General features: G+C 38.2%; 1 long non-coding RNA gene across 1 annotated transcript in view; it reads left to right on the top strand.

The window, feature by feature from the left end:
• Positions 1–372: 372 nt before the first annotated feature.
• LOC117674162 (uncharacterized) overlaps positions 373–20601 on the top strand; it is a 33331-nt gene continuing 13102 nt past the window's right edge. The window contains exon 1 of the long non-coding RNA XR_004593721.3: positions 373–525. This is a non-coding gene — a long non-coding RNA (uncharacterized LOC117674162). The remainder of the gene's footprint in view (positions 526–20601) is intronic.

Below are 20601 nucleotides of genomic sequence, written 5' to 3'. Positions count from 1 at the left end.
AGCTTATAGAGCATTTCTGTGTATGTCTGCTTACTAAGAACCACTGTTCTCAATTACAGGATTTACTCCTAGGTAAATATCTCTAGGCTTGTAACCTCAGATCATTCAGACACTGGAGCTTGCTATTTCAATCAGATAATCCATTCTTCTTAAACCAGCTAGTTTCCAGTTCTTTTGTGAGTGAGTTGGTGGATATGCCTAACGTATAGCAATTACCGATCATTCGGGTGAAAACTAAATGAAACTGCTACTCTGAGGCACACAAATCAGATTGCACAAATTGCCTTAGGTCTGCTGAATCTTAAACAGATGGGCAGCTGTGTGTGATTCTTTGCCTACACACAGCCTCTAAAGAAAATCCTTGGGGCAGAAACCAGATGGCAAAGAGCAACATTTGCGTGTCAAGGAGCACACTCTCTTTGGAGAGAAACTCTGGTGAATATGACAAAAGACAATGCTGGATTCCAAATTAATTTCCTTAGCAAGAAAGTGCTTACAAATAGTTCATTGTTGGATGAAGAGAGGGTGAGTGTTTTTGAAAGGGAAAATAAAATAAATGTGAACCCCTCCTTGGTTAACTGTAGAAGGTAAAAGAAGAGCAGTATGTTAGAGAAATTCATGTATAAAAGATTTCAGATTATTTATAAATATATTATTTAATATATTGTTACTATGTTTATTTACCTGGTGATTGGACAAGCTGAGAATGAATGTAATTATGTTCTTGTTTATTTTTATTTGTTCCATAAAACCATTTAAATCTTCTAAAGGTATTCAATCTGACTAACAATAAAAGCTAACATAAAAAAAAAACACATCACCAATTTAAGGTTTTGTTTTTTTTTTAGTTTAGCATTATCTTGGAAAGTTTATAAATATAATCAGCTAGTCACATTTACTCTTGAACTTTTTCAACATTTTTTTTTCCTAATCAAGTCATGTATTGATGGACTGAGAAAATAGCTCCCAGGATTTCTAGTCACATAGCATGCTTAGCTAATGTTTTCCATTGTAAGTAAATACAAAAAAGTTCCTAAACTCTTGATTTTTCTTTTTCAGGAAGAAACCTAATTCACAATCACATAATTGCATAGAAAACCAAATGATGCTCTGTATATCTCTGACTATAATATTCAGATTCCAACATGGCTTTTTCCAAAATGTTCAGAATCTGGTTTGGGGCATCAGAGATATTCTTAAGAATTCTTTTGCAATCTCCTCCCTTATTTGTTTAGTTTAAAAGCGAACCTTGATTTGTAAACACTGACAACTAATAATGAACATTTGGCAATAAAGAATTGATACTTAGAATATCTATGAAGGATCTCCGCCATCAAAACTGATAAGGCTTCTTGAATGAGAAGTGAAACATAGGTAGCTCAAGCGGCTAAGCTTGTCGATCCGAAAGGTCAGCAGTTCGGCGGTTCGGATCCCTAGTCCAGGTCTCCTGCGTGAGCAGAGGGTTGGACTAAATGACCTCCAAGGTCCCTTCCAACTCCGTTACTGTTAATTTCTTCTTCTTCTTCCTCAAGGAAAAACAGTCCAGTTGTCTTTTAAAGGGGGGAAAAAAAGCACCTTTGAGACAACTAATACCTGAATGACTGAGAATCTCCACAGACATATGAAGGCATATATTGCATGTCAGACAGAAAAACTGTGCGCCTAGTTCAAATAAAAGCCAGAAATAAGAGATTTGGGGCCATTTTGCTCTGAAAGAAATTTACACTAGACACAGAAAACTGTGCTGGCTATTCTATTAACCTATTTAATCTTCAAGGGGAAGTTGCTTGAACGACTAGGGGCAGTTTGGCTTCTTCTGATATGCTCTGTTGTTTTAAACTGTTTTTAATAGCACTTCTCATTTCTGGATATTTGGAATGCGCTTACTGCTGTTTTACTTATTATTTTCTTTTAAATCACTCTGACATTTTTGACGATGAAAGCTGCGGTATAGCTATGTTTAAAACATTTGCATTCAATAGATTAAAAAGAACAATTATTTGATCTGGCCTTCTCTTATATGCTATTTCATCTCAAATATATGGAGTGTTTTTCTTGCAATGAATAAATCTCATCTCCTTCAAAATGAAAAACCAAGAGTGAAAGTAATTGCAGTGTATTGGGTTAATAGTGTTGTTGGTTGATTAAGCATTCCTGTGATCTTGCATTGTTGCTTGATTGCTTTGGGTTGCCTGTATGACACTTGGTTTGTAGGAGTCAACTTTTATAGAACAGTTTTTCCCCAATCTGATCAACTTCCAGATAGCTAGACTTCAAAACTCAGAATTCTTAGCCAACATTGCCACGGCTGAGAATTCTGAGAGTTGAAGTCCATATATATCTGAATATTGCACATTTGATGAAGGACTAAATAAGAGATTGAGAGCTTGGCTAGTCTGTGGAATTTTGGGTAAAAGCAAACATGATTAAGCTTATAACAGCATATAGAGAGTAATAGATTAAAATGAGCTGTGCTACTGTTGTGGCAGAGGTTCGTGCATGATTCAGTGTAGATCTAAAGGAGAAACCTGCAGGAAATGCAGTAAGAATGGGAAGCCTATTGCTCAGGGAACAACAAGTCATCTGCTACAGATAAAAAAATTAAGCTCTTATTTTAAAATGCTACTATAGAGTGTGCCACTGATGAAAAAATGAAACTGAACCAGTGATAACTTGGAAACCTATACCACTAAAGCAGTGGTGGGTTTCAAAACTTTTTTACTACCGGTTCTGTGGGTGTGGCTTAGTGAGCATGGCATGGCTTGGTGGGTGTGGCTTGGGCATAGCAAGGGAAGGATACTGTAAAATCTCCATTCCCACCCCATTTGGGGGAAGGATACTGTAAAATCTCCATTCCCACCCCACTCCAGGGGAAGGATATTGCAAAATTCCCATTTCCTCCCAATCAGCTGGGACTTGGGAGGCAGAGAATAGATGGGGGTGGGACCAGTCAGAATTTTTACTACCAGTTCTCCAGAAGTGGTCAGAACCTGCTAAAACCCACCTCTGCATTAAAAGTAAAATGAGACCAGTAGTATGATTCACAGTAGAAGTGAATTGGCAAAAGCATATCAACGCAGATGAACATTGTTTCGGCTATATATTCAATTATATCACAATTGTGAATCTGAGCAGAATATCACAGATGTTAAATTAAAACCAAGAGAAATACAATTAAAAACTTACATTGAAAAACAGAGAACTTCCATGGAATAATACAGTACCTGTTGCAAAATATAACAGCCAGCAAGGGAGATTGGACTGATAAGTTATGAAAAAAAAAAGCTAAACCAGCACTTGATTTGTGATTGGCTGAGGAAGCTGCCATGGACTGGGATTCAATCAGCAGCCTGTGCACTAAATTTCTTATTGTGGAGACCACTGGGAGTAGAGTAATACAAGTATTAGATGCTGTGTCTGTGTTCAGAGATGGCACTGGCACTTTAATGGTAAAATAAATTTACGGGGAAATGCCACACCTAAGTTTCATATGTCCAGGTGCATATACCATATGGAGACAGGGAGAGATTGAACAGGATTGGATGAAAACTCAGGGAATTCGTTCAAAGGCTGACTGGAGCACATGGGTTGTATCTGTGATTCTTGTAAAAAGAATGGAACTGTTCAAATCTGTTGGAACTTAACATTACCATCAATCTTCTCTTGGAGGCTAAGCAATAGCCTTGGTCTAGAGTGGAGAATATTTTTTTCCTACCCTGGATGAGGGACAGTATTTCAGAAAAATAGACATTGCAAGAGGCTTACTTGCACTTAGAAATGGAAAAAAATTCCAAGGTGTTTCACATCATAAATACACAAAAAGTTGTATTATTATAATAGATTGGTGTTTGGAGACATTTCTGCCCTAGCAATTTGTAGCAAGTGCTACAAGGTTGTCCAGGCTCCTAGTATAATTTTGAAGACATCACCATCACCAGAGAAAATGTATTGGCCAAAAACCTCAGTGCAGGTGACAAAGGTTAAAGAACAGTGCAATAAATGTGAATTTTTAAAAAGTCTAGTATTACATATCACAGACACACCATTGAAAGCTTACATGAGGCCACATGGCATGTCACAGCTATGATGCTCTTTAAGATTTGTTAATTATTGTAATCAATTCCTGCTAAACTTGGCCATTGTACCCCATCCCCTTAACATTCGTCTACAAGTGGGTAGGGCATGGTGATAGACAAAACTGAAAAATTTCCATATGAAAAACCAGTGACATCAGACATGGGATTCACACCTTATAAGCCACATTTGTCAGTGAATACAGCTCTGGATACATTACAATAAGGCACCGGCTCAGTTATGTCACCTATTAAGAAAGTTAGCAGAAACATCAAAAGATCTTTGCATTAGGCATGTTAAAAGGTGTAAAAAAAAAAAAAGATTTGCATGAATAGGAACACACTGAGATTGTTTGAGAAGCCAAAGGCTTCAACCAACACTTTCATATAAAGGTATTTATTCTCATCACTGATCATCAGCCACTACTGCCAGTTTTCAGTCTGCAAAAAAAGATTCTTCTTATAGCAGCTGTTCAAATCCAGCATTTGTCTTTGTTCCTTGGGGATACAGCTACAAAGTGGAATTCAAAAGGACACTCAATCATGCAGATGTAGATAGATGGCCTCATTTACTTCTATAGGTTAACAATCTGAAACAATCACATCAAATGGGTTTCTTTTGATATGTTTTCTCTTACATAGATCTGGATAGCTGAGATTATTCAGGAAGATTCTAGTAATAGCACTATACACTGTCTCAAGTTTATATGCCACCTAAAATGGCTATATTACACAGCAAAATAATTATACTAATGGTCAAACCTAATTTGAGAAGCATCTGAACAGTTGAAACAAGCTGCGCAATCTGACAGTGAAACAACATTTTTCCACTGAACAAAATATAGCCATAAACTCTAGAGGGGAATATAAGTGGATTATCAGAAAAGAGCAAAGACAAAACTGAAGCGCTTATATTGTACAGATTGCTCCTGATAACATTTTGAAGTAAATATTGACCAACTAAGGAGAACAGAAGTACGGAAATAAAAGACTGTGGCTGGTGTGATTGTGACAAAGCTGTAATTCCTGAGATACAAACAGTAAGATCTACCCTCTCCCCTGAAGTATACACACAACTGGTGGCTTCTCCATGGATATCAGTACTGGTTGTTGTGACAGATGTTATCCCGTTTCCATAGGAATTCCACCACAGTGCATTGTAAGAATGTTTCCTCATCTAGATGGGAAGGGGGCAGACTGCATTAGGTTATTCTCATTAGTTGCTTAAGCCTGCCTTTGATCTAGTATTGTTGCTTAATTGCCTTGAACTGCCTGGGTATGTTACAACTATTGCAGGCTATATGGGAGTTAGTTCATCTGGAAGTTTTCAGGAATGCAAGCAACTGTAAAATCTGCTCGTGACTCCAGTGTCTTTGTCTGATCAGCAGAAAAAAAGGCACAACCGTGATATTTTAAAGAACTTTGAACAGAAATGGTGAAGAATAATCATGGGTGATATTAGTGGGAAGGCAGTATAGAGAATATCTTTTTTTTTTAATATATAAAAAGAGGGGTTGAGATGAGAGAGAAAGAGGGCAGAGGTCTCTCATGATAACAAAAACGAGGATAGCACAAGATGGAATGTAACAAGAGATCAAAGATGAGGAGAAGAGAAAAGCCAAGACATCCAAAGCTTTAAGCAAGAGTGTGAATTGGGTATGAAAGGTATCAGTGGAGTGAACTGTAAAGAGGTAAGAGACATGATCAAAGCCCTTGCTAGACAAATGGAGGCAGCTGAATTCTGAACAGTAACAAAAGGTTTTAATGCTGCAAAGAAGACTGGAAACCACAATTTTACAAGAATGCAGCGATGAAAACAATTAAACCTTAAGCTAGTGTCTTTGCAGTGCAAACAGAGTTCTGGTTAAAATAAGAAAATAAGTTGTCTTATTTTTCTTCAAGAAAAGTTACTGTTGAAAAAGTTTGGTGGCAATGATTTAGGCCAGAGCAGTTGATAATTAATTTTGAATAATATCCAGAAAAAGATAAGTGCAGACAGACAGGCTGTTGGTTGACTGTATTAAGTTTAAGATTTGGCTGGATCATGCAAAACCAGAATTGGCAGCCAAGGGAACCAAAAGAAGGCCAAGGAGAGACAGCTCAGAAATGATAATTGAGACCAGAAAAACAGGCAACTGTGCCAGAAATAAAAAAAAAAAGCAAGAATAGAATTCCAAGAAATAAGTTCATGGAGAAGAAAAATAGTTAAAGTTGTGCACCTTTTTAGAGCTGGAAGAAACTACAGGTCATTTAGTCTAGTCTAGCCTTCTACTCAGTACAAAATCTCAGACAGACATGCTGATTTTCTTTCCAAATCCATGACCACTTCCGCACTATGAAATAAACATAGGCCAATATTGAAATAAAAACACAACAATTGGAAGGAGAAAATACAGGTGTCTGTTTTCCAGAAAGAAGGACAAACACATTAGGGGTCTGCAAACATTTAATATGGAGAGTTGATCCAAAGGCAATTCAATTAAATCTTTGCCTGAAATTTCTGAACTGAATCAGCAAGTTGATTTAAATTGTCAAGACGACTTGGATTACTGTGAATCAATTCAATTGGCTTGTTCAGTTCAGACATCCAGATCAAATCAGATTTTCTGAATCAAATTGGATATCCAAATTAAATTGGACCATCAGTCCAAACTGAATTAACAATTAAATCAGATTTTGTCCTCTCTGTGTGTTCTAAAACATACTATGGTATATGAAATGGAATAAAATTTGAAAACTTGAAACTTCCCTGGAAAGAGATATGCATCTCTTCATTCTTTTATTATACACATACACAGCTATCGTATATGGAAGATAATGCTGAGAAAACCTTGGGAGACATCGTTTCTTCCCCTTCCATAGTCAGTTAGCAAAACTTGTTGATAGAGCTATCTCTTCCACACTCCTTTTTGTCTTTGTGCCTGTGGGGAGAAAAGTAAGAGGAAGAAACGTAGCCAGATTTGTCTAAATCACTTTTCCTTAAATAAATTCACTATGCTGCAACACTGACCATGGAGTTGATAGAGTTTCAGTCCAAATTTTGTCTGGTGTAGCAGGTTGGGGAAATTTTATTGAATGAATGATGTTAATATAAGATGGCATACTTGCACTTTCTAGGCCCAATATATCCTACTATTGCCATTAGGAAATGCACCTTCCTTAAATCAGGCATGGAAGTGAGACAGATAAAGGAAAAACTGCACAAGAGGATTTGTTTTTTTTTTGTTTTTTTGTTAGTTGCGAAGTCGTGTCCGACCCATCGCGACCCTGTGGACAATATTCCTCCAGGCCTTCCTGTCCTTTACCATCCTCTGGTGTCCATTTAAGCTCACACCTATTACTTCGGTGACTCCATCCAGCCACCACGTTCTCTGTCGTCCCCTTCTTCTTTTGCCCTCAATCTTTCCCAGCATTAGGCTCTTCTCCAGTGAGTCCTTCCTTCTCATTAAGTGGCCAAAGTATTTGAGTTACAAGAGTTTTAGACAATGATAAAAACAAGGGATTTTGGGGGAGGGGGGTCTTATTCCTCGCAAATTTCTTGGCCTGGGAGATTGTTGGAATGCTCGTCTTTTAGGTCTTTCTTACTGATTGATAAGCACCTGTTTCTTCTCTGCACCTTTATAGTGGGAGGGAGGGAGGGAGGAAATGTTACCCTCACTTGCATTGGATTCCTGATCTTCCTAGAATCATCAGGAGGTAAATTAAGGATGGTTGGCACTTCCCACCATAACTCACGTTGTCCTCTAGTTTCTGGCAAGCTTAAGAGGAAGGAAGCAGTAGTAGCAAATTATATCTGTGATATCATGCCAGTCATGATAATGAATGTTCCACTGTCATGTGAGAATCTCTCTTCATCACAGCAAGTATGAAAAAAAAAGACAATATAGATAGCCATAGATATAGGAAGAACATTTAGTCTCCTGTAAAGGCTGATCACGTGATGGCAAACCAATGGCACGCGTGCCAGAGATGGCATGCAGAGCCCTCTCTGTGGGCACGTGTGCTGTCACCAGCTGCTCTTCTGGTTTCTAGCACGCACATGAGTGCCAGCCAGCTGATCTTCACGGGCACCGGAGTGCCTGAAAATGGCCCCCAAAATGGCCCATTTTCAGGCTGCATTTTGGGCCATTTTGTGGGCCAAAAACGGCACAAAAATGGCCTGAAACAGAGCCAAAAACGCCCCAAAAATAGACATGCATGTGCGTTCCGGTTTGGGCACTCGGTGCCAAAAAGCTTCGCCATCACTGGACTAATCCTATGTAAAATTAGTAACTAAACCCTGCATGAGCTTGGGGTAAGACTTACCTAATTCCCTCCCCCCTCCCCCCCTTTTTAAAAAAAGGCATTCATTAACAATAGTGAAACACACATCCAGACAAATTACCTGCATGCAGATGCTTAATTCTGACAATCATTGCTTCTTTTATCCTCTAGACAAATCTAGTTAACTGCAATACTGAGGAGAAGAAGCCAACACCTGAGCCAATTCTTGATTCTGATTTATTGCCAGGAACAGCAGCGTCAGCTGTTTGCAGAGTTTTCCATCTGTTGCCTTTGATCAAAGCAAGATGTCTGGAAGGGAATGCTGCTCTGAATGAGGCGGTTGTACAGCTTAGGCTTTCTTCTCTCCCCCCCCACTCTTCTGTTCAATCAAGGAACTCGATGAGACACAGCAATACCCCAATTGGGAGGACTGTCACCTGTCCTGATGCAATTCTTGTATTTATAATAGGTGCATGACAGTCAGAAGACAGATGATATTTCAACCTCCACTACTCATTTCTACAGGGAAAAGCAACTTAAAAAAGGAAAGACTCCAGTGGCACATCTCTTCCGCGTGAACTTTCCTCTCTTTAAGATCCATTTTATTTTTTAATTTGTCAAATTTATATAGCCAGCTGCCTCACAGAACAAGTGACTCTGGGTAATAGAATAGAATAGAATTCTTTATTGGCCAAGTGTGATTGGACACACAAGGAATTTGTCTTTGGTGCATATGCTCTCAGGGTACATAAAAGAAAAGATACGTTCATCAAGAATCATAAGGTACAACACTTAATGATAGTCATAGGGTACAAATAAGCAATCAGGAAACAATATCAATATAAATTGTAAGGATACAAGTAACAAAATTACAGTCATACAATCATAAGTGGAAGGAGATGGGTGTAATGTACAGCAAGCTAAAATACAGTTCATTCTTAAATACTAAAATAATTAAAACTATAAAAAGCAAAGTTAAAAAGAAGAAATACAGGTAGTCCTTAACTTACAACTGTTCATTTAGTGACCATTCAAAGTTACAACCTCACTGAAAATAAGTGACTTATGAACGTTTTTTGTACTTATGACCATTGCAGCATTCCCATGGTCAGTTGATCAAAATTCAAATGCTTGGCAACTAACTCATATTTATATGTCAACTGCAGTGTCCCAATGTCATGTGATCACCTTTTGTGACCTTCTGACGAGCAAAGTTAATGGAGAAACCAGATTCACTTAACCATGTTACTAAACAACTGCAGTAATTCATTTAACAACTCTGGCAAGAGAAGTCGTAAAATGGGGCAAAACTCACTTAAAAAGGTTTCACATAGCAACAGATATTTTGGGCTCAATTGTGGTCGTAAATTGAGGACTACCTGGATTGGGTGAAGGGATCTTGATAATATTTCTCAATAATTCACCCGTCACTTTAGAGATGGGACATGGTAGAAAGTAACTTCAGTGGGAGTACCCTGCTTATAGAATATGGTATGGCCCAGAAGAAACCATTTTTGAATTCTAATGGATAGAGGCTCTTCAAAGAGAGACCTAAAGACTGGAGTCTGCTATTAGCTGCTCAGGTTAATTTAAAATGGTCTATGAGAACCAGGGGAGCCTGACACATAGAGAAAAAAAATAATTTTAACCAGAAATAAAATAGTATCAATCTCTGGCATCCACAGAAACCAGATTTATTTCTAACCATAAGGCAACATTCTTAATACATTTTGGAACTGGCAAGATAGCTATTATAAACATGGACCGGACAATTTCAAAAGTACAGACCTGAACACCTTAAAGAAAAAAAAATTACCTCAGCAAGAAAGGCCTTGCAAACTCAGGAATAAAATGTGCTCCCTTTGAATGGAAAAATCTTAAACCAACTGAGGAGCTACATTGAACAACATTGACTTGATAGGACAATTTTGTGTTCGAAGATAAGGAGGCCTGGAATTGCACCCCAGACTATTTATAAATGTCAGATGTAAATGCCTTATTCTCTAATGTGTAAATAATGTATATATGGAACATCAGGGGTTAATTTATTCTTTGGACTTTAATGTATTCATAATTTACCACTCCCATTCCTGGCTCCACCCCTTGTATATATAAGGAGCCACCCTCACCATTCTCTTTGCTTCTATCTTGAATATTCAGCGAATATAGAATGCCTACTATGAATAAAGAGAAATATATTTAAATCTCTAACTCCTATTATCTTTATTGAGTCTGATCCTGAAAATATTGCAACAAGCTGGTAGCAGAGGATGGTTAATTGACTCAATAAGTAATTAAAGATGTCCAAGAAAGATAGGCCTAACACCAGGGCCTACAGCAAAGAAATAGAAACTGATCAAGAGATGATCAACGAATCCACTAATGCGATTTCGAGAGAATCCGAAGAATACACCACTGAAGAAGAAGAACTGATGAGTAAAAATAATAACCAGGAAGAAATCGAAATAGAAAATAACGAACTCAGGTCAGAGATATTAAAGATACTAAAAAGCCAAAAGAATGATGAAAATCTCATCGCGGACCTCCAGGAGATGCTGAGGAACAGCGGAACAGCGAGAGAGAAAAACGTCATTAAAGAAAAACCCAAAGATCAAAAAACTGTAAGTGAAATGACTACTGAGAAAATAGTTGTAAAAAAGAAAAGATGTGATCCCGCGCGAAATTTTGAATGGCAGCCATCTTGGTTTCAACGAACTTCAAAAGAGAGTGAAGCAAAGCCAATCAAAACGCTCAGTTCAAAATTTCTGGCGCGAAAAACACTATCAGACGAAGAAAGTGAAAAAGAAGTCTCAAACTCTTCAGATGATCCAAAATCAGAAAGTGAAGACGATTTAACAAAATCTCAAGTAAAGTCAGCAATGAAAACGCTTTTTGCTGCTTTTGGGCCAAGATTGAAAATTACCAAGACATCTACGAAGAAGCAAGAAATCAAACCGACAACTCAAGACCTGCACGCTCCCATCCTGACTTCGAAAGCGACAACACCCGAGCCCAGAGAGCCATGCCGATTCCGCCCTACACCGCAGACAGGATCGAGTGCCAACGCACACAAAAGAAAGAAAAGAACCGTCGCCACCACCAGAACCCCAAAAACCGAGCCAGAGACCGACTCATCTGAGGAGGAGCGGATCGAGAGAGCTGAAAGGGAGAGAACCTTCCACGACGACGCCAAAGAAGAAATGAGCAACGCGCATGTGCAAAACTACGTAAACAGCCCCGAAAGACCTGAACTGGCCAGAGAACCGCGCAGACTCATTGCAAACATCCCAATGCCGTTCTGTAATTTCCAGCACTTGAGAGATCACGGACTGCCTCAGGTTGTAAGTAATGGACAAAATAATGTGGGTAACTTACCCAGTGACTTCCCAAAACTTAGAGTTGATGGCATTAATTTACAAGAGTGGTATCAACAGCTTCAGGTTATTTTTATGAAAGAAAATTTACTATTCTTTATAACTAGCCCTCCAAGAAGACCTTGGACTTTAAAAATAGATTGTTTACATCATAGAGCATTTTTCATAATAATATCTAGCGTGTCTCCTGCAATGTATTATAGCATCAAACCAAACCTAACTGTATCAGAAATAATTCAATGCATGTTTAATCTATTTCACAGCGATAGCGTAGCTACAACCACAAGAATGTCTAAGGATTTCTTTTCCTCTAGAGTAAAACCAGGGGTTTCTATAAGTGAGCATTTGATAAATCTAAACAAAATAAGAGCTGAGCTGCAATTGAGGGGGGAAGTGATTTCAGATCAAACAATGAAAAGTGTTATTATCAATTCACTTGATCCATCATGGGATAGCTTTATGTCACACTTAGATACCATTAATTTGGGATATTTATCCATAGAAAGTCTATCTAACAAATTGATAGCAGAAGACAATTCAAGAAAAAATCGATACAGTAACCAAACAGAACACAAATCTTTTAGGAAAGTAGCCTTTCAAGATAAATATAATGAGGCCTTTAGATGCTACAATTGTGGATCCAGGGAACACAGTAGAAGAGACTGCCCCAAAGTCTCAAGAGAGAGACATAGGCCAAAATATAGGAGCAAATACAATTACAGACAATCTTCCACAGATAGACACAAATATAGAAGTCCACCAAGTTATAAAGAAGGTAGAGGGGGTAGAGAAAATTCAAAAGAGAGAAAATCTGGGTCACTAAATGGGCTAAATAAACAAGACAGCACCAGAACACAGCAGGATGAGAACAACAATTGGCTTATTGATTCTGGTGCAACAAATCACACCACTAACAACAAAAGTATATTATCCTCATTTATAGAAGATAAGTTTGTGATAAAGGTAGCTAATCAAGAAAAGGTTCAAGTATTAGGCAGAGGAAATGTGACCTTGCCTGGTCTAGGGAAAATAGAGGGGGTATTATTAATCCCAGAAATACCTCACAACATACTAAGTGCTATAAAACTAAGCAGAGAATCTGACATCAATATAGTTTTCTCAAAGGGGAAAGCAACTATAGAAAAGAACAAAACAAATGTAGGCACTGTGATGATAAAAGGAGGTCTACCCTATCTGATAACTAAAGAAAGATGGTTACATAACATTGATTCAAATATGGAAGACTGTATTGAAGCAGATGATGAAAATGTCAGTAACAGTGACAATGATGAGTGTAGAATAACTCATGATCACAAAAATACACACAATGAGAAGAAACCAAAAATAGGTAAACCAATTCATGATGAGTGTGCTCACATCTTACATAGGAAGTTAGGACATGCAAGCTTTCCTGTAGTACAAAAAATGACTGAACACGCAGAAGGTGTCAAAATAAAAAATTGTGAAAATTATTTGGAATGCTCAGTATGTAAATCCACCAAACTAAAAACCAGTCCCAGACCAAAAAAATCTAACAGATCAACTAACAATATTTTTGATTTAGTACATATGGACTTAGTTGGTCCATTAAGTCCATCAATTACCTATAGAAAACGTTACTTCCTAACAATAGTGGATGACTACAGTCGCTATGGTTTTGTTTACACATTAAAGCACAAGGATGAAACCTTTCAGAAATTTAAGGAATTCTACAAACGCATAGAAACACAACATAATATCAGAATAAAACAAATTATGACAGATAGGGGATGTGAATTCATGTCTAAAGAATTCTCCCAATGGTTAAAGGATAGAGGAATGCTACATTTCACGTCCAATCCATTTTCTGCATTTCAAAATGGAATTGCAGAGAGAAAAAATTCCACACTACAAACCATGATTAGATGCACATTAGAGGATGCTGGTTTAGGCAAACAATTTTGGTCAGAGGCCTTACATTATTCAAATTACACTCAAAATAGAACCTGGTCCAGTATTGTGAATAAGACACCATATGAGGTGATGTACAATAGAAAACCCAAATTATCACACATGCACATATTTGGAGTCACTGCAGACGTACACATACCTAAACAATTGAGGAGAAAGGGAGAAAACGTATCCAGGAGATTAAGATTCATGGGATACGAAACTGGAACCAAAGGGTACAGATTTATTGATAATAATAACAAATTTATAGTATCCAGAACAGCTGTGTTCCATGAGCAGGCCAATTGGTCAAAATTGCACCTTAATGAAATATTTCCTAATAAATGCAAAGATACGATATCTTGCGAGGAAGGAACTACAGAAAATCAAAATATTAACAAAAGTAAGAACAAAACCAAAACTTGGACAAATAGCCAGCATAAAATAAAGACAGACACATTAACAAAAAAGGAAGCTAGATATTTGCATGACAACCATAGCAAGCCTGAAAGAACTATTAGAAACAATAGAAACCAAATACCAAATAAATACAAAGATTACATAATGCATATGGATGGAGAACAAATAACACCTAATACATATGAGGAAGTATTGAAACTTCCCCGTGAAGAAAGAGAAAAATGGGAACTAGCTATGGAAAAAGAGATGGAAAGTTTACAAGGATTAAATGTATTCACACCTGCGATCGCACCTAAGGATAAAACAATTATAGGTACCAGGTGGATTTATAAAATTAAGAACTTAGAAGGAGGCAATACCTTATATAAGGCTAGACTAGTTGCACAAGGTTATGCACAAAAATATCCAGAAGACTACACTGACACATATTCACCCACAGTGAGAACAGAGAGTGTCAAAACAGCTCTTGTAGTAGCATCTGCACTCAATCTAGACGTATTTCAATATGACATACAGACTGCGTACTTACACGCAAAATTAGATAAGGAAATATATGTAAGAGCACCACACAGTCAATACACTAATAAGAACGAAATTTGGTTACTAAATAAGAGTCTGTACGGATTAAAGCAATCTGGCAAAAGATGGTACGATTGCTTGGTAAAAGTACTTAAGACCATGGATTTCAACGCCACCACTGCTGATAACTGTTTCTTTGTAAAAAAGAGTAATGATCATATTGAATTTGTATTAATTTATGTGGATGATATTTTATATATTGGAAAGCATAAAGAGAGCAGGGAAATCTTTGTAAATAAGTTAAACGAACACTTCTCGTTGAAATCTCTAGGTAAAGTGAATAAATACCTTGGTGTACAAATTAACAAAACAAAAAGGGGATTCAAACTTACACAGAAAGATAAAATCATTGAACTCCTAAACAAATGTAACTTAAATAATGCCAAAACCTGTGACACCCCTATGCAAACTGATTTTCTTAGAAACACTGATGAATCTTCCCCTGAGTTTAAAGACAACACATTTTACAGATCAGTTATAGGTTCACTCCTTTACATATCTAATTGGACTAGGCCAGATATCGCATTACCTCTCAATTTATTGTCAAGATATGTTAGCAAACCAACCTTGTATCATTGGGAAGCTGTCAAAAGAATTCTAAGATATCTGAAAAGTACATTAGATTTTTGTTTAATATTGGAACCCAATAATGACAAAGAACCAAAAATTACTTGTTATGCTGATGCAGATTGGGCTGGTGATACATCATGCAGAAAGAGTACCTCTGGTTATGTTTTTCTATTGAATGATTGTCCAGTTTACTGGTATACTGGTAAACAAGAACTGGTAGCCACTTCTACCACAGAAGCGGAATATGTTTGCTTGTCCAAGGCTGCAAATAACCTGGTATGGTTCAATGATTTGATCACTGATGTTTGGAAGAAACCTACTTTACCATTTATTATGCATGAAGACAATAAAGCGGCTATTGAAATATCCAGATCCGATGCAATTGGACAAAGGTCCAGACATATTGATATAAAGTTTAAGCACGTGAGACAACTGTCTCAAGACGGATTCATCAAAGCAATACATTGTGATACTTCTGAACAATTAGCTGACATATTAACAAAGCCCTTACCTTCTAAACAACACAAATATTTGACTTCTAAATTATATGTATTATATTGTCCTGAATCTGAATGTAATTGGTGTTGTATAACGAACCGGCATTTAGAGGGGGATTTGTCAGATGTAAATGCCTTATTCTCTAATGTGTAAATAATGTATATATGGAACATCAGGGGTTAATTTATTCTTTGGACTTTAATGTATTCATAATTTACCACTCCCATTCCTGGCTCCACCCCTTGTATATATAAGGAGCCACCCTCACCATTCTCTTTGCTTCTATCTTGAATATTCAGCGAATATAGAATGCCTACTATGAATAAAGAGAAATATATTTAAATCTCTAACTCCTATTATCTTTATTGAGTCTGATCCTGAAAATATTGCAACAATAAATGTGCATCTGCTCTCTTGGGGTCCTGTTAATTTTCTATTATGTTGTGCAAGAACTAATCCTGTAGCTTTTTAATAATTTGCTACAAGTAATTTTTTAGGCCAAAGGAAGCCACTGACCTCAATGCCCTTTTCATTCCCATCTGGGAGACAGACCAAATTACTACACCAAGTGCAACTGTTGCCAGGGGATTGATGAAGGCTAGATTTAAGAAGTGGTGAATGCCTCTTGGAGGGGCTGCTGTCAAGCTTGAAAGAGGTGATGATACACCACTTACTAAAAATGCAACTATCCTGGACATATCTATCTCATAGCAGTGGTCTCCCTCTTTAGGATTGTTGTATAGAAGGTGGCCATGCAGCAGCAAAAAAAGAATCACCCAGCTTTCTTTTAGTTTTAGTTCTTACCGGGTGTTGGAACCTGCATTAGTCACACTTGTGGCAGGATTTGGGGAGAGGGAGTGCAGTCCTGCTGGATCTTTCAATGATGCTTAATAGCCAGACTTCTGGTAAGGGCTGAAGGTTGAAAACTCGGCTTTTGCAGTGATCCAGGCCTCCTTTAGCAGGTGGTTCCAGTTTGTGGTGGGAAAAGAAGACATTGAACTCTTGTCCACTCCAATATGGAGTAGTTTAGGACTTAGCATTCTTTTTAGCATAAAACCACAAGGTTGAAGTATCCTCAGCATCAGTAGTGGGTTCCACTTACCTTCGCTACTGGTTCAGAACCTTCTGCGCATGTGCAGTGTGTCCATGATGATATCCAGGTGGGTGGGCAGAGCCTCCCACCACCGCCACTACTACTGGTTCGCCTGAACCTGGGCGAACCAGTAGAAACCCACCACTGCTTAGCATACTAGTGATATCTAGCAGTATATCTTCACTCCAAGCCAGGCAGGAGATGCATTAGAACTACTGACCCAGACTCTGGAGGCTATGAGAACTGGATGGGATAAGAAGAGCTGAAGCTGAATCCAAATAAAATGGAGCTATTCTTTGCTTAGATGCCCTGAGTCTCCAAATTAGTTCCATCTGTCGCTTTAGATGGTTATTCCCTGAAAGAACACATACATAACCTGAGAGGTTTCCTGGTTATAGGAGACCCTTTGCAAGCATTGGTGGGTGTACCAGTTATAACGTTTCCTGGAATGGGAGGCTTTGCAGCAATGACTTACTCCCTCTTCATCTTGCATTTAGACTACTCTATTTATAGGGCTACCCCTGAAAATGACTCAGAATCTTCAACTGGTGCAAAGTATTTTGTTTACTATTTTTTGCATTTATTGTCATAGTGCAAGAGTCACATAGATGGGATGGGCAGTATAGAAATTTAATGAATGAATACATGAATAAAATAAAAATAATATACCACCAGAATCAGGATCAACTTCGGACAAATTACAACATGATAGGCACAACAAAAAAGGAAATTTTTAAAAAGCTGTCAGAGTGTTTACAACATGACTACTATTTTGAGACCACCCAGGAGCAAAATACAGGACACAGAGATTTATCTTACAAACAGTGGTTTATATTCAAGACTTCTATATACAAACATACACGTGGTAGGCACATACCAGACAAGCAATCAATTGTCTTCAACTCTACACGAAGAACTACAATGCAGATACACGAGGAAAGAGATACACAAGGAGAGAGAGTGATACACGAGGAGAGAGAGAGATGTCCTCTAATGGCCTCCCTTATATAGACAGCTTCTTAAACCCAGCTTCTTAAAGTGGCAGTAACCCTGCTGACTCATCCTCAGTTATCATCTTGGTTTACAGCTTTACAGCAGCTGATCAGTTATTAAATCATCATTACCCTAACAAAAGGCAAATAATAGAAGGGCATCTTACTATAGTATTATAAACCATGCTGCCAACCCCAGGTCAATATCAATTACTATTAGATTTCAATTACCCTGTTTCCCCAAAAATAAGACATCCCCTGATAATAAGCTCAATCGGACTTTTGAGCACATGTGCTAAAATAAGCCTCCTCCCGAAAATAAGCCCTCTCCAAAAATATTTAAACTCAGAGATGGAAATCAGGTAAGATGGCAAGGGGAGCCCCATCTTGCTCCATGCTCCCCAAAATAATAAGACCTCTCTGAAAATAAGGCCAAGTGCTTATTTCGGGGTTCAAAAAAATATAAGACAGGATCTTATTTTCAGGGAAACATGGTATTACTACACCAAGCAGTTTCCAGCCTTCTTAAATATGCCAGTGTATGCTGCAATTTGGAAGAGGCTATTCTACAAGCTTGGGGCCACTATAAAAGAGCAGTATAGGTACTTAACTGCAGTGCTGCTCACTTACTACTGGCTGCCAATTTATTTCCCAACTCAAGTCAGTCCTGGTTACATTCAAAATTGCTTGTTCTAAATAAAATCTGCCCATTGAGTACAAGTGGGTCAAGAAGATGTGGATAGCCCTTCCTAGATGATGGGGGCTAGAGGCAGGCCTTCTTAATTGAATCTCCCCCATCAGATTTCATGATGGCTTCCCTGTCTACTAATATTTAGGAGAGCTATCAAGATTATCCAGTTTTGTATAGGGCAGGGGAGTCAAACTCACGGCCTGCAGGCCAGATGCGTCACGCACTGGCCACGCTAGGGGTGAAATTCAGCCGGTTCTATCCAAATCGTGTGATACAGTAGGGCTGACTGCACAGCCATGCCCACCCATGCAGACCTCATGATGTCCCTATTTTGCAATGATTTTCAGCCTCTGCGCATGCACCGGTCTTTGTGCATGCACCAAAGTCTTTAAGCATACGCAGAAGGCTTTGCGCATGCGCAGAAATCTTCACGCATGTGCGGATGATGGACGGTGCAGATGGCATGGGCACATTTGCGAACATTTGTAGGGAAAGTAAGTGAGTTTCACCTCTGGGCCACGCCAGCCGTTTTAGTGAAGGGGGAAAAAATCATGATACATCACGTGATGACAATGCGATGCCACGAGTTTGACCCTCCTGGTGTAGGGCATTTGAGATCTAAGGGGCCAAACAACCATCCAGCAAAGGTCTGGTTTCAAGGTTGGTTTTTGCTGTATGATGGCCGAGCTCGACTTTCATGAGTTCTTATGACGTGATGATATTATTTTACTTATTTGTTACATTTATTTGCCGCCGATCTCTTCACAAGGTGACTCTGGGCAACTTAAAAACTTAAAAGCAATAAACAATAAGAATATATATGAATATATATATACATATACATATATATATATATATATCAATAAAATTATAAGGTAAAACAATGGGGAGGGAGGGAACATGGTGTGCAGGGGGAGAGGTAGGATCCACTATTAATCCATCAACCACCTCCAGCGTAGCACTCACCCATTGGGGTTCCAAGTCAACCGGCAGAGCCAAGTTACAGAACGTCCTTACAGAAGGTCAGGAGGGTGGGAACAGATCTCACCCTTAAAATTAAGTTTGTGTACCACCTAATGACTCTGGGTGATTTACAAGTTAAAAAAACAGAAACAAGAAAAAATATAGTCAGTGCCCAAAATATAAGAATAAAATTATTTTAGGGATTCTTTGAATTACTGTGTTCGTTTGCTTCATTGCTTTGATTATGGTACGACTTGCTTCAGGTCTTGGATGGAGACAATATGCAAAAATGATAATAAATATGTAACAAGTGAGAAACACCAGAGCCCCTCTAATGCTCATTCAGCTCCAATGTCAAACCATAGTCTTCTACTGCAAGAACCATATCCAGCCCTTCCCAGGCTTCTGCCTCCTCCCATGTGAACAAGGGGCCTGGAAGCTGCTGCTTTCATGTCCAATTAACCACAGCTTGCTGCATGGCAGGAATTGGACAAACAGGTTAATCTTCATGATCCTTTGTCTGAAACGAGTCGACTCCTTACCATTACTTATGAACTGAAGCTAGCTGGTTTCAGCAAATTTAAATTAAGATTAATTGCAGTTAGGGGATAGATGGTATGCTCAAATGAGAGTTTCCAATCTTACAGCTATATTAAAAGGGAAAAGAAGAGGAATGTGCAAAGCCAAAGCTCTCATTCTCTTACCATGAAGTCATAATTTAGCATTGTATTGAAATGCAGTTATTACTTGTTACCATTGATCATGACCCAAAATCCCAAACGTACATTTGCTGTTTCTGGAAATCCTCTGCTACTGGACAGCAGTACTCAATTTATCCTCTCTGAATTAATCAGGACTGTTCTTTAAAGGTACTGCTGTCAGTTAATCACCTGGACTCCTTTCTTTCTCTGGGTTTTATTCTACTGAACTGTCTTGAACCCAAGCCTGCCACTTGGCTCTCCACATTCAGTATCAATTAACAGCAAATTCCATCCAACAACACTTTCCCCATCCCATTGCCCTGTTACATTAAACTAAAAGGCTGTCGGTCAAGTAGAATTATCACAAGATGAACTATTGTCCATAGTAATGAGAGTTTTTATGCACTTAGCTTGATTTAGGTGGCTAGGGATAAGTACATTTGCTCCTTGTAGAA

Source organism: Pantherophis guttatus, chromosome 1 (genome assembly GCF_059756535.1).
Source record: "Pantherophis guttatus breed Tessera chromosome 1, ASM5975653v1, whole genome shotgun sequence".
NCBI lineage: Eukaryota > Metazoa > Chordata > Lepidosauria > Squamata > Colubridae > Pantherophis > Pantherophis guttatus.
This window is presented reverse-complemented; position numbering and strand designations above follow the sequence as displayed.